Source organism: Triticum urartu, chromosome 3, assembly GCF_003073215.2.
Source record: "Triticum urartu cultivar G1812 chromosome 3, Tu2.1, whole genome shotgun sequence".
Taxonomy (NCBI): Eukaryota; Viridiplantae; Streptophyta; class Magnoliopsida; order Poales; family Poaceae; genus Triticum; species Triticum urartu.
Window position 1 is genome coordinate 372,684,396 of NC_053024.1, and position 12,949 is coordinate 372,697,344.

Genomic DNA, 12,949 nt, shown 5'->3' on the forward strand with positions numbered 1-12,949 from the left:
CGCGTTACTGAACCTGACCGATCGATCGATGGCTGTTAACTGAACCTGATCGAGCGATTCCTTCGCTATTGTTGCTAACTGAAGCCGATCGATGGTGCCTCTGGATGAACAGTCATCGTTGCGGGGGGGGGGGGGGGGGGGGGTGGATGAACAGTTCCCGGTGGGGGTGGATGAACAGGACCCCGTGGTGTTGCCTCTGGATGAACAGGACCCCGATCGACCGAGCCGATTGGGGCTGGATGAACAGGACCCTGTGGAGGGCTGGATGAACAGGACCACCCCGTGGAGGACAGGATGAACAGTAAACGGTGGAGGGCAGGATGAACAATAGCCCGTGGAGGGGTGGTTGAACAGGAGCCCGTGGAGAGGACTGGTTGAACAGTAGCCAGTGGAGTAGCGCGCGGTGGAGGCTGGATGAACAGGAGCCCGTGGATGAACAGTCGCAGGTGGAGGCTGGAGGAGGTCGACGGTGGATGAACAGTAGCTGTGGAGGCTAGAGGGGGTCAACGGTGGAGATGAACAGTATCCCGTGGAGTCCCGTTTTGCGGTACGCCACGCCCCTCCCGATGAACAGGACCCCCGTTTCGACCGTAGCGCTCCAACACAAGTCCGTTTCGTCCGTTTTGCGATACGCCACACCCCTCCCGATGAACAGGACCCCCGTTTTGACCGTAGGAGGTCCGTTTTGTCCGTTTTGCGGTACGCCAGACCCCTCCCGATCAACAGGACCCCGTTCCCAATGTAGGAGGTCCGTTTCCTCCGTTGTGCGGTACGCCAGGCCTCGTTTCCATAGCATGTTCCATCCAAGCCCTCCCGATGAACACGACCACGCATTCCGTTCCAATCCAGCCGGTTGGCTCCCACGCGTTCCGTTGCCTCCCCATGAACACGATGCATTCTGTTGCCTCCCCATGAACATGACGCATTTCGTTGCCTCCCCAAGAACACGACGATGACGCTGTTTCTCCGTTCTGACCTAGCCATGTACATGAGCCCTGGCCATACGTATGCGCGAGTAGGCGTTCGAGACCCCGCCCGTATGTACACATACGTGGTCGTATTTTCTTTCTTGCACCCTGGCCGCTGTATGTACGTGTACATGCTACATGCGCGCCTCTACTACGACACGTGCGCGCCTCTACATCGACCAGTATGTACGTACACGTTCGCGACCAGAATGACAACACTATGTATGCTTCGACCAGGTGGGTCCCGACTGTCAGGCACTTCCTTGCCTGCAAAGATGTAGCTGGAGGGTCCCAGAAGTCAGGGGGCGAATTGTTTTTTTTGCCCGGACGCAGTTCCTTGCGTGCGAAGATTTAGCTGGTGGGTCCCAGCAGTCAGGGGGAAATGTTTTTTTTCGCGAAATACAGTGGCCCATCAAGAGGAATAATTATTTTCCGCGTAATAAGGAGGCACTTCCTTGCTGCGACCGTGGACCCAGCTGTCAGCCTCTCCACGTACAGTACACATCCGATGGAAGTCGTTCCTTGACCACGTTGACCACACTGCGCCGAGAGCACCAGGGCGGTGGACGACAGAGAGGCCAAGGAAGGGGACGACACGGACGCAGGGAAAACTCGGCAGTTGTTTCCCACGCGGAGGGGAGTACGACTATACGAGGGTTTACTGGTTCGTCTGCCGTCGCCGGAGAATAACAGCAGGTGTGGGTGAGTAGAGGGATGGCTTGGCGAGCGATGGGAGTACAGTCGGGCGGTGAGGCCTGCGCGGCAGCACAGCCGGCCGTGAGGAGGAGGGAGCAGGCAGTCCCACCGGCGCTTGTTTGAGCGGCTGGAGCAGGAAGAGCAGAGATAGAAGAAGCACGATGGCCGTTGGATGGACATCCAACAGTCAGTGCTTGTGCGTCAACCTTTTTTTTAGGAAAGCCTCAAATCTGTGAAAAACAGCATACAACCCATCTGCCATTATTTCTAATAATTTACAGCCCATTTGCTAATTCTTAAGGGTTTTTTGGAGCCCATATTGTGGCAATGGCTAGAAAATTATATGAAATTTTGCATATTTCGGTGCGGTCCGAACTCTTTTTAATCCCGAAATTTCGACTCACATTCAAACTTATTTTAAAAATAAATGTATATCAATATAAAGTCCAACAAATTCTCCACTCATAAAAATTAATGTAATTTAAAATCTTGAAATGAAAAAAAAGATATTTGAAACTAATTGCCGGTTTGATGTGTTTTAAAAATGTACAACCCATTTCTCATTACTGATGGGCCATTTTCTCGGCCAGCCAAATGAAAGCTCTCCTCGTCTTGAAAGATTTGCTGCCCAACAGGCCTAACAAAGCGACTTACTTGGCAAATCACAAAAAAACTGGGTTGTGATCTTGGACCCACCAGTCAGCCTCTCCACGTACAGTACTCTTCCGATGGAAGTCGTTCCTTGACCACGTTGACCACGCCACGCAGAGAGCACCACGGCGGTGGACGACGGCGAGGCCTAGGAAGGGGACGACGCGGTAGTGGAAGCCCGCGCGGAGAGGACTACGAGGGTTCACTAGTTCGGCTGCGGTGTGAGGCTGCCGTCGCCGCAGGGCCAGGCCAGCGGTGGGAATAGTAGGGGCGGTGAGGCCTCTGCGGCAGCACAGCCGGCAACGGGAGGCAGGAGCATGCAGCACGACCGGCGCTGCTTTGGGCGGCTGGAGCAAGAAGACCAGAGGTTGAAGAAGCACTATGGCCGTTGGATGGACATCGTACGGTCACTGGAGCTAGAATCGTTCATATTGACTAAGTTGACAAAGCCCTTCGTCCCCGTCAACTTAGTAGGCCCACAAGTCAGCCTCCCAGCAAGGTGGGTCCCAGCTAGCCGGGGGAGTATTCATTTTTTTGTGCGTAATAAGGAGGAACTTCCGGTGGGTACGAGCTCACAGCGGGGGGAACGTTTTTTCATGAAATACGGTGGCCCATCCGGTTGGTCCCAGCAGTCAGTGGGAAACGATTTTTTAGCAAAATACTGGTGGCCCGTCTGGTGGGTCCCTGCTGTCAGGTGGAGGAATCATTATTTTCTGAGTAATAAGGAGGCACTTCCTTGCTGCCGCCGTGGACCCAGCTGTCAGCCTCTCCACGTACAGTCCATGTCCGATGGAAGTCGTTCCTTCCACGTTGACCAAGCCGCGCCGAGAGCACCAGGGCGGTGGACGACGGCGAGGCCTAGGAAGGGGATGACACGGAGCCGGTGAAGACGCGACAATGGATGCCCACGCGGAGAGGAGTATCAGGGTTCACTCGTTCGGCTGCGGTGTGAGGCTGCCGTCGCCGCAGGGCCTAGCCAGCGGTGGGAATAGTAGGGGGCGGTGAGGCCTCCACGGCAGCATAGCCGACCATGGGAGGCAGGAGCAGGCGGCACGACCGGCGCTGCTTTGGGCGGCTGGAGCAAGAAGACCAGAGGTTGAAGAAGCACTACGGCCGTTGGATGGACATCGTACAGTCACTGCAGCTAGAGTCGTTTATATTGACTAAGTTGACAGAGCCCTTGGTACGTCAACTTAGTAGGCCCACAGGTCAGCTTCCGAAACGGTGCGCCCCAAATGTCAGGGGGAGGAATCATTTTTTGGGCGGGTGAAGCTAGAATATCCGATGTTGAAGAAGAAGCACGGCATCCGTTGGATGGACATCCAACGGCCACTGCTGCTAGAATCGTGTGTTGTCTATAAGTTGACAAAGCCTTGCATACGCGTCACCTCTGTATTTTTAGGGGACGCGTCAACTTAGTAAGGCGAAAAGTGTGTGGCAGAGAACTTATAGCCCATTTGAGATTTGTAAGAATGTGTAGCCCATTTTTGAATTCTAATGGAATTTACTACAGCCCATTTACAATTTGTTAAAAGTACAACCCATTTCAACCAACCGTTTAAAACAGAATTCAATAAAATTTCCCACATTTTGATGGGATCCGAAATATTTTTATCCTGAAATTTCTAGTCTGATTAAATACAATTTCAATATAAATTTATATTACGTAAAAATCCAACGAAACATTGCGCTCGCAACAATTAATGAAATTAAAATTTTCAATATCCAAAAATAATATTTTATAAAGTAATCACGTGTTTGGTGCATTTTTTTATAGTTACTGCTCAGTTTTTATAATTACATCCCATTTATTATTTCTTAAAGACCATTTTCTTGTTAAGACTAATGCATCCCTCCTAGGAGAGCTTTGCAGCCCAGCGGGGCGGAGAATAACAACTTGACCATGCCTGGGTATTCCTAAAAAAAGTATAGCTGGGCTAGCCATTTTCAGCTTGAAAAAATTAATATCTGGGCTGGATATCTGGCATGGGCTAGATGGGCCACAACCCGCCCAGTTAATACTTGGAGCCATATTTTCATTGTTGTTCAGAGGAGAAAAATTAATATCTGGGCTAAACATTGAAAAACTCTGCAGTGCTCACGCCTCAAAAACACAAATACTGCTCGAGCTGCTTGGTCCCAGTTGTCGGTCGTTTCTTGTTCAATTCTCTCATTTATTGACTAGTAATACAAAGGTTGACAATGGTGTGGGACCGTGATGTCAGGAAACCAGGGGGAAGCAAAATAAATAACTCCAGCGAGCGCTTCCACCTCTGCCTCGTTGTCTCCCGTGGAAACCCCTTTCCTCCCTTTTTTTGCTTGGGCGAGGACCAATGCATGCAGCACGTCCATGCGGTTATTACGCAAGAAATAAAAGCGCTTTGCATGGTATGAATTATGATGCCCTGCATCCTCCTAACTGCTGTGATTAAATGTTGTGTTTAGAAGAGAGAAATATTCTTCTTTTCCACCAATCTGCTTGCACCTATGTCGTGATGCACCTTCTAGTACGACTTATTCACCTAGACGGAGGGAGTATAGTTTTATCCACATATATATATAATAAGGAGGCACTTGCGTACGTGAGGCTATGGACCTGGTGGGTCCCCATTGTCATCCCCTCCAAGTAAAGTCATCTCCTCGCCCGCGCGCGCTTTTCGCCCGAAACAGTCAGCGCCACCCGCCCTGCTTCCTGTTGCCGGCGATTGCTCCACCTTCAAATGACATAAGTGTCGTCTGTCCTTCCATCTGCCAACCACATTAATGATACGTGGTTGCCGAGGCGGCTACTCCGGCACCACACGTCTGTCCCTCCGCCCGCCCACCATTGCTATATAAACTGTTGCACCGGCCGTAGCCGCAGTCATCCGCATCCGTTCCCTTTCTCCTATCCACACCACTACTGCCCACCATGGCTTCCTCGCGCTCCAGCGCTCTTCGGGGCGGGCGGATGACGGACCACAAGGAGATGGCAGCCATTGCTGCCGACCGGCCGGCCGGCGGGCAGCCGGAGGACGACGAAGTCCCAATGGAGAACATGGTAGTCGACGATCCGGCTCCAACCACCTCCTCCGCACCATCCTTGCCGGTGCATTGCACCATGACCATCGGCGAGGTCCGTGCCCAATATATGGACAGTGTGAGGCAGATGCGTCAGGAGCAGTTCCGGGAGGCGCAGGCCGACGCCGCCTACAACCACCATCTCCTCCAGGAGCACCTGCAGGAGGAGGAGCAGATCGCCACGGAGCGGGCAGAGTAGGAGGCGCTGCTCGACTCGTACCGCTCCGCCTGCAAGGGCCGCCTCGAGCGCTGGCGGGACCGCATGCGGGTGGCAGAGGCTGCGGCCGCCTACAAAGAGGCTCGCAAAGAGGGCGATGAAGCGGGCGAGGCGCTGTTTGGCGAGACTGAGGACGAGGCAGAGTACAATGCCGGCTCCGACGAGTCCCCGCTCCACTGGCGTCGACGAGGCCCTGCTCCGCCGAGGCCCCGCAGTGCGAACAATGAGGCAGAGGACATCGCCGGCTCCGCCGAGGCCCCGCCCTGGCAACAATGAGGTAGAGGACATCGCTGGCTCAGCCGAGGCCCCACCCTTCCGGCAACGCGGGGAGGATTTCCACCGCTCCGCTGAGGCGCCGCCCGCCGGCAATGAGACAGAGGACATCGCCGGCTCCGCCGAGGCCCCGCCCCACTGCCAACGAGGCTGCGCCACACAGAAAACGAGGAAGAGTAGAACAAAGTAGGTCGCCGCCGCTCGGGTCCAAGTAAGGCCACCGCTGCTACCCTCCTGTTGAAGCCTAGCTAGGCGGGTTGACCATTAACGTCCGGTTAGCTTCTTGGCGGCGACATGGAGTCGGGGAGTTCTGCTGGAGAATAACGCTGCTTCTACTTAACTGCTGGTGCAGTTGGCTGACTAACACGTGGGCCCAACAGGCCACATGTCAGTTACGCAACTGCACCTGTAGTTAAGTCACTGAATCTTCTGTTCGGCTCAGCGGGACACAGGTGGGTAGCTTCGGTTAATTAATTATACCTCCAGCGCACCCCTTTTTAGTTGAAGAATGTATGAAATGTAATGAAATCTGGCATGTTTATATGAAATCCGACCGTGTATGAATGAATTTAATTCGATTAGTTCGAATTCCTGTATCACTGGCATTGGATGAACATACAAAACAATATGTACTAGCATTATTCCTAGGGTGATCACCTCGTGGTAGTTTCACATGTACTCCCTCTGGTCCTTTTCTAGTCTGCATACAAGTTTTGTCTGCAGTCAAAGTATCTCTACTTTGACCAATCTTATAAAAAAAGTATGCACTTTCACAATGTGCGAAGTAAAAAGGAACAGAAGGAGTACAAAGAGTTTGAGCAGGTGTTTAGCGTTTCTGTACATTGCAATCAAACACACAGGCCTGGCAATTCATAGAGAACATTCAAAACAATCGATGATTATGCATCTCAGCGACTCACATGTCAGAGGCACTATTTACTTCACAACTAAAGAATAAAGAAAAAATTGATCGATGCTGCTGACAGCAAGGGCGTCCCATTCGAAAATATCAAACACATGTCTTACTAAAATCAATGAGCAAAATTTGACAAGGTTGTCCCATTCCAAAATATCAAATGTCTACGATTGTGGAATGGACAGGGTTTGACATCAGTTCAGACATTAACATGGCACCTCGTCACTACTAGGGAAAAGCCTAGCAGTAGCGCGGGTTTTGGGTGTATCAGTAGCGCGGGCGCCCACACTACTGATACGGCGCCACAGCTAACTTGTAGTAGTAGCGCGTGTTGACATGCGCTACTGCTATACATGGTTAGCTGTAGCGTGCGTTGCAATACAATGCTACTGCGAATTATCTGTAGCAGGTATTATACCCCGCGCTACTACTATTACTTTCAAAAGCAAAAAAATATCTCGATCCTGTGCGTGTTGTCAATGGCAGCAGTTGTTCAATCCAGCGATGGCTGGGGTCGCCGGAGGCATGAACGAGCAGCGGCAGACCAGATCCGGCGGTGGCTATTGGAGGAGGGCCTGTTTCCATGGAAGAGCAAGGCAGCGGTGTGGGGATCCTCTTCCCACTACTAGGAAAACGCCTACTAATGGCGCACCAGTTTTTCCTACTAATGGCGCATCACTGGTGCGCCATTAGTATCATGCCACTAGTATTTATTACTAATGGCGCACCACTGGTGCGCCATTAGTATCTGGTATACTAATGGCGCACCACCCAGTGCGCCATTAGTATATAACACCATGCACCATTAGTATGCCTCCCAGGGGCCATATTTAACAATGTGCTTTGGCACACTAATGGCGCACTACGGATGGATGCGCCATTAGTATACTTGGCATACTAATGGCGCACTCTTTGGTGATGCGCCATTAGTATACTTTGGCATACTAATGGCGCACTCTATTGTGATGCGCCATTAGTATGAATATTAGGTTTTTTTTACTTTTCTGATTTTTACATAGGTTACAAAATATATTATTTGGCTGAATATAGACATTAGCACACAGCAATAGCAGATTCATCGAATACAATAGAAGATTAGTCTCCGAATACAATTCATCATATTAGTCTCCGAATTCAAAAGACCAAACAAAGATAAAACATTACAAGTCTCGAGACCGCGAGTATCGAGTTTGCCTTCACATTACAAGTCGATATCCATCATCTAAACTACCATCACATAGAAGAGAGCTGCGGTCATCACGATGAGCATCATCGCGATGAAACCGGTCTTCATCCGGTTCCTCCAACGCCCCCTCCTCTCTCCCGCTAGATAGCGGGCGTATCTAGATTCCGCCTCTGCCCTAGTGGTGTACCCTTTGTAACTGTTACCGCTGAAACGGTGAACCTGTCTCCGACACTCCTCCCAGTCGTCGTAGACTCCGGGAACCTTACCCTTGTACACAACATACGACGGCATCTCTATGCACAAGCCAAACAACAGACAATACATACATAAGCAATATATAAGTATGCAACAAAATGATCGGAAGAGAAAAGCAAGACATTAATAGCACGATTCATGGTCCTACTAATAAATAGCATCGATTACATCTAAGTTGAACGACTGTCCAAACCAAAGAGACATACAATTCAATAAAGTTTAATTACAACATGAGCCAATCAATGTTTTAGAACTACACATCACTACTTTCGACTCGACTCATGGACAGGAGCGTGGATGAAGCCGCCGTCTGTCGTGATGGTCATGAAATCGCGGACGTTGTCAGCCTGCATTTGTACCATTCCATCTATCTCAATGTTCGACGGTAGATATCTGAGGAAGAACTGCCCCGAGGTATGAAGGACATATTGATGGATGATGTCCACAAACTCCGACTGGATGCGAAAGAATTCTTGTCTGATGTCCGCGTCCTGGATTGCCGACAAGCTAGCGGCCCAATCTTTGAGATTATTTGGTAGCAGAAGGTGATGATGGTCCCTTACGATTGCCCGCATGTGATGGAGGGCATAGTAGGCATCCTTTTGACCGCCAGGCGGCTGCTTGATGCAGCAGAACATCGTATTGTGGGTGAACACGTGCTTGCCGTACTTACGAACTGCCCTGGTGAAGGTGCCTCTAGATTTGGCGTAGCCGGGGAGAACATCATCAAGAACTTTCTTGATATTTGTGTAGTCTATCTTGGAGTTACGGTTGTGGCCATGGGATATTTCGGGATTAAGAAGATGAGTGTGCAATGTGTGTCACTGCACAGAACGCGAAATGTTAGAAAAAAAAAGAACGACCGAAATCTAAAAAATCATATGTTACGGGGCGGTTAAGGGATGACTTACTCGGGAAAGTAAGCCACAAGGAAGTTATGCTTATCTGGGTTTGCCAGAATGACGTCTTCGAGGTGTGAACTCGCGACTTGGCGGTCTCCAGCGCTGCTCAAGAGCTTGGCACACATGTAGAAGGGGTCAACGATCACGATGTCTGGGGTCTTGTCTCTAATGATCCGCATCTCCATACTCAGCAAAAACAGCCGAACGAAGGTGTAGTGCAGCGGATGAAGGTTGAACATAGCAAAGATGTCATCAAACCGCAGGACGATCATACCCCCGATGGCGCCATCCACAAAGCCCTTGCCCTTTGGCACCTTGGCCACGTAAACCGGGTATGCCACATCATTCTCTCTGAGATGCCGGTTCTCCAAAGAAAGAACACTGTCGTGCAGACTCTGCATAGCACCGGTTGCAGCATTGAGCATATTTGTCAGTAGCATCGCCCTACCCGCCACATGCACCCTCCTCGAGATATCCTCAGGTGAAGGTGGCCCGTCCTGAGCACGGATCGTACTCGGTGCCGGCTGGCTCACACCGGCGGCCTTTTTAGTCTGCCGTTTCCGGCCCTTCTTCTTGATCTGCTATAATGGGACCGAGTTCTGCTCACATACCGCCTTCTTGAGCATGTTGGGGCTGATAATATTTGGCACCTCCGCTATCTGAGGCTCGGTGAAGGCGGCAGCTGGAGACGTCTCCTGAGAACTGAACGCCAGACGACGCCTGTTGCAATTGGGTTTCTCCGCCGTAACAGCTAGATCGCGGTCGTCTTGTTTGGGTTCTTGAGAAGGAGGCCCACAGAACTCGTCACCGTACCCATGTTCGGCAAAGTACTTATCAACGTTGGTAAATGTACCATCGTCGTTGTCGTCGTCGTCCGGATCCTGTGCCATATGCATGTCCGGATCCTATGCCATAGGGATGTCCGGCATGTCCGGTAGCGTTGCGGCGTTATTTCCATGGCTTGGCGCCGGCACGACTGGCGGTCGTGTCTGTGGGGTGGTGTCCCCCGCCCCCAAAACAAATCTGGCTCTTCGGCCAAAGCAGGGGCCAGCTTACGTAGGCGCTGAGGGTCATCTCATCTTCTTCGTCGGCCCCAGCGGGTCGAATCGGAGGTAACAGCTCGTCGCAGCCTGGCAGCACCCGAACCACTTCAACCCTATACATTGTGGGTGGCATCGGATTACTGTGGAACACGGGGTTGCCCGGTTGAACAATTCTGCCCTTGGCGACATCGACCAACTCGCCGCCCACGAAGTGTAGGAGAGTGCAAGGAACGTTGGCGGCGCCCTGCGAAAACATGTAGGGCGTCAGGGATGCCCAGTCAAAGGCAAGGAGATGAAGTCCTCGGCCGTGAGGCTTAGTTACCGTGATGCTGTCGAGCTCGGCTAATGTCAAGGCACTGCCAACGCGGGCGTGCAACTGACGGAGGGGCCGCTTGCTGGCGAGGTGCCGGCTAGTGTACACCCGGGTGCACTAAGCTCCAATGCCGGCGTCGGAGACACCAATACTGCCGCTGCCGGAGACACCAATGGCGCCGCCGCCGTAGACACCAATACAGCCACCGCCGGAGACACCAATGGTGCCGCCTGCGCGTTGTGCGAGTTGCTGGCTGTGAAGCTGGGAATCGGGGGCGGCCCTTATTGGCCACCCGCAATCCACGTCGTTATCCCATGAATCAAGGTAGGCATAATGCCGGTGAGCGTCGATCCCAGTTGTTGTTGCACTTGCTCTTGGACCATCTCCGGAATCTGCGCCACTTGCGCCTTGAGTGCTTCAACCTCGCGTGACTGGCTTTCCGAGCTGGTCTTTTTCTCCTTTTGCCCACCAGCGGCATAGTATGACGACCATTTTGTGGACAAGCCTTTGCCGGCCACACGACCAGCTGACGTCGGCTTATTGAGCTTATCCCTGTTTTTCATTACGTTCAACGCCCTATTCAAAGGGGTGTCGAAAGGGGAGCTCTGAGACGACCTCACGCTACTGCTTTCTTTGTCCTGCGGAAGGAACGTGAACCATTTAGAAATATTGGGGATTAATTAGAATGCAACCATATGGAGCTAATTACGCGGGGGTGTATTCCTTACCAGAACAAGGTCAAGCTCCTTGGTCTTCGGATCCGTGGTAAGCTCCTTTGTTACCGGGTCCTCCTTGTACCGGGCCCTGAGAAAGTTCCTGGTCTGCTTGTCACTGTATTTCTCGAAGCGGGGCGGTAGGCCTTGCTCGGCACGCTCTGCGTCCTCCTTGTCCCATACAGGCTCCGCCACTCTGTAACCGCCTGGACTGAGTTGGTGGACCCCTATGATCAACTGCCGCATTTCTTTCCCCCACTGACTTGATTCAGAGGTTGCGGGGCTATTGCACTTGATCTTGAACTCCTTGTAGTCATCTTCGCTAATCAAAGGATATTTCGCCTTGATCTTCTGATAACTATCACCTTTGTCAATCATTGCCTTCACCGTGCTTTTCCAAGTAGACAGGGCCGTGCTCATCGTCGTGAGGATGGCACCATTCACTTTATTACCCGAGAGGCGTGTGTTTGCGAACTCAGCGGGGAACTTGTATCGTTCGTTCAACTTCGTGAAGAGGAGGCTGCGCAAATTCCCTCGGTCCTTATGCCTTAGGTTCTCGGTGTTGATCGAGGCGGTGCTCCGGAGAATGCACCCGAGCTGAATCAAGTACCCCTTGACTACGTGTTTGGGTGCCGTCGGATGCCCCTCGGAGTTCACTTCAGTAAATTCCTCCCAGACGGTGCCGAGCACGTTCGGGCGCCGGTCCTTCCGTTGCCTCTTCGCTTGGCTGCCATCTGTGCATGCGCCGCCATCATCAGTGGTGGCATCGCGGCGCCATCATCAGTGGTGTCATCCCCGACGCCACTAGGGGTTGTGTAGTCAGGATCGGTGACTTCCGCAGCGTCCTCATAGCGGTGAGGTTCTTCCTCCAACTCCTGGGACAGCTCCCAGAATTGCTTGCCGCCCGAACTGCCGGCCTCATTGTTGTGGGCCATGTTTCACTCTAAATAGGAAAAAAGTTTGGTCAAAAAGTCGGTTATTATCAAGGAACAAGATCATGGTCTCATCATTTAGGGTTTCTCGACACCGAGGCATCCTAAAAGCTAAGATTTTATCATTTAGGGTTTGTCGACGCCGAGGCACCCTAAAAGCCTAAGCGTACATCATTTAGGTTCTCATCGACACCGAGGCACCCTATAGAAGCCAAGTTAAGTTTTCATCATTTAGCGTTTGTCGATGCCGAGGCACCCTAGGTCGGGCCTAATCACTTGGCACTAATCACTTGGCTCTATTGCCACCTATGTTGGGTTTATCATCTAGGGTTTATCGATGCTAAGGAGAATTCTAAGTTGGGCCTAATCACTTGGCTCTATTGCCACCTATGGTTTAATGCAACAAGAATGGCGGGGAAGTTCATCCTACTTAATTAAGTACTAAGATACCTCGGCCCATGCATTAGTCGCAAGTACCCCATATGTCCTATTTTTAGCAAAGTCATGCTAAAATTCACAGAAAATTTCGGCATGACCTTTGAGGAAAATAGGACATATGGAGTACCTGAATTTGCCGGAACGGAAGTTAATTGACACAATGGTCGGAGACAAAACCCAGCAAACTAGCAAGATGATCATCATCTTTGCAAGTCATTACTTGTCAAATTCAGAAGAAGGAACAATTTATTTGTGACATAGTTGGCCCATACAGAAGAAGCAACACCCTGCACTAGCCTAAAAACAAGTGAAGTTTCACCCATATAAGAACAACTTTATAAAATCAGGGAAGTTGCTAAATTTTTTGTATCCTTCATATACATTGG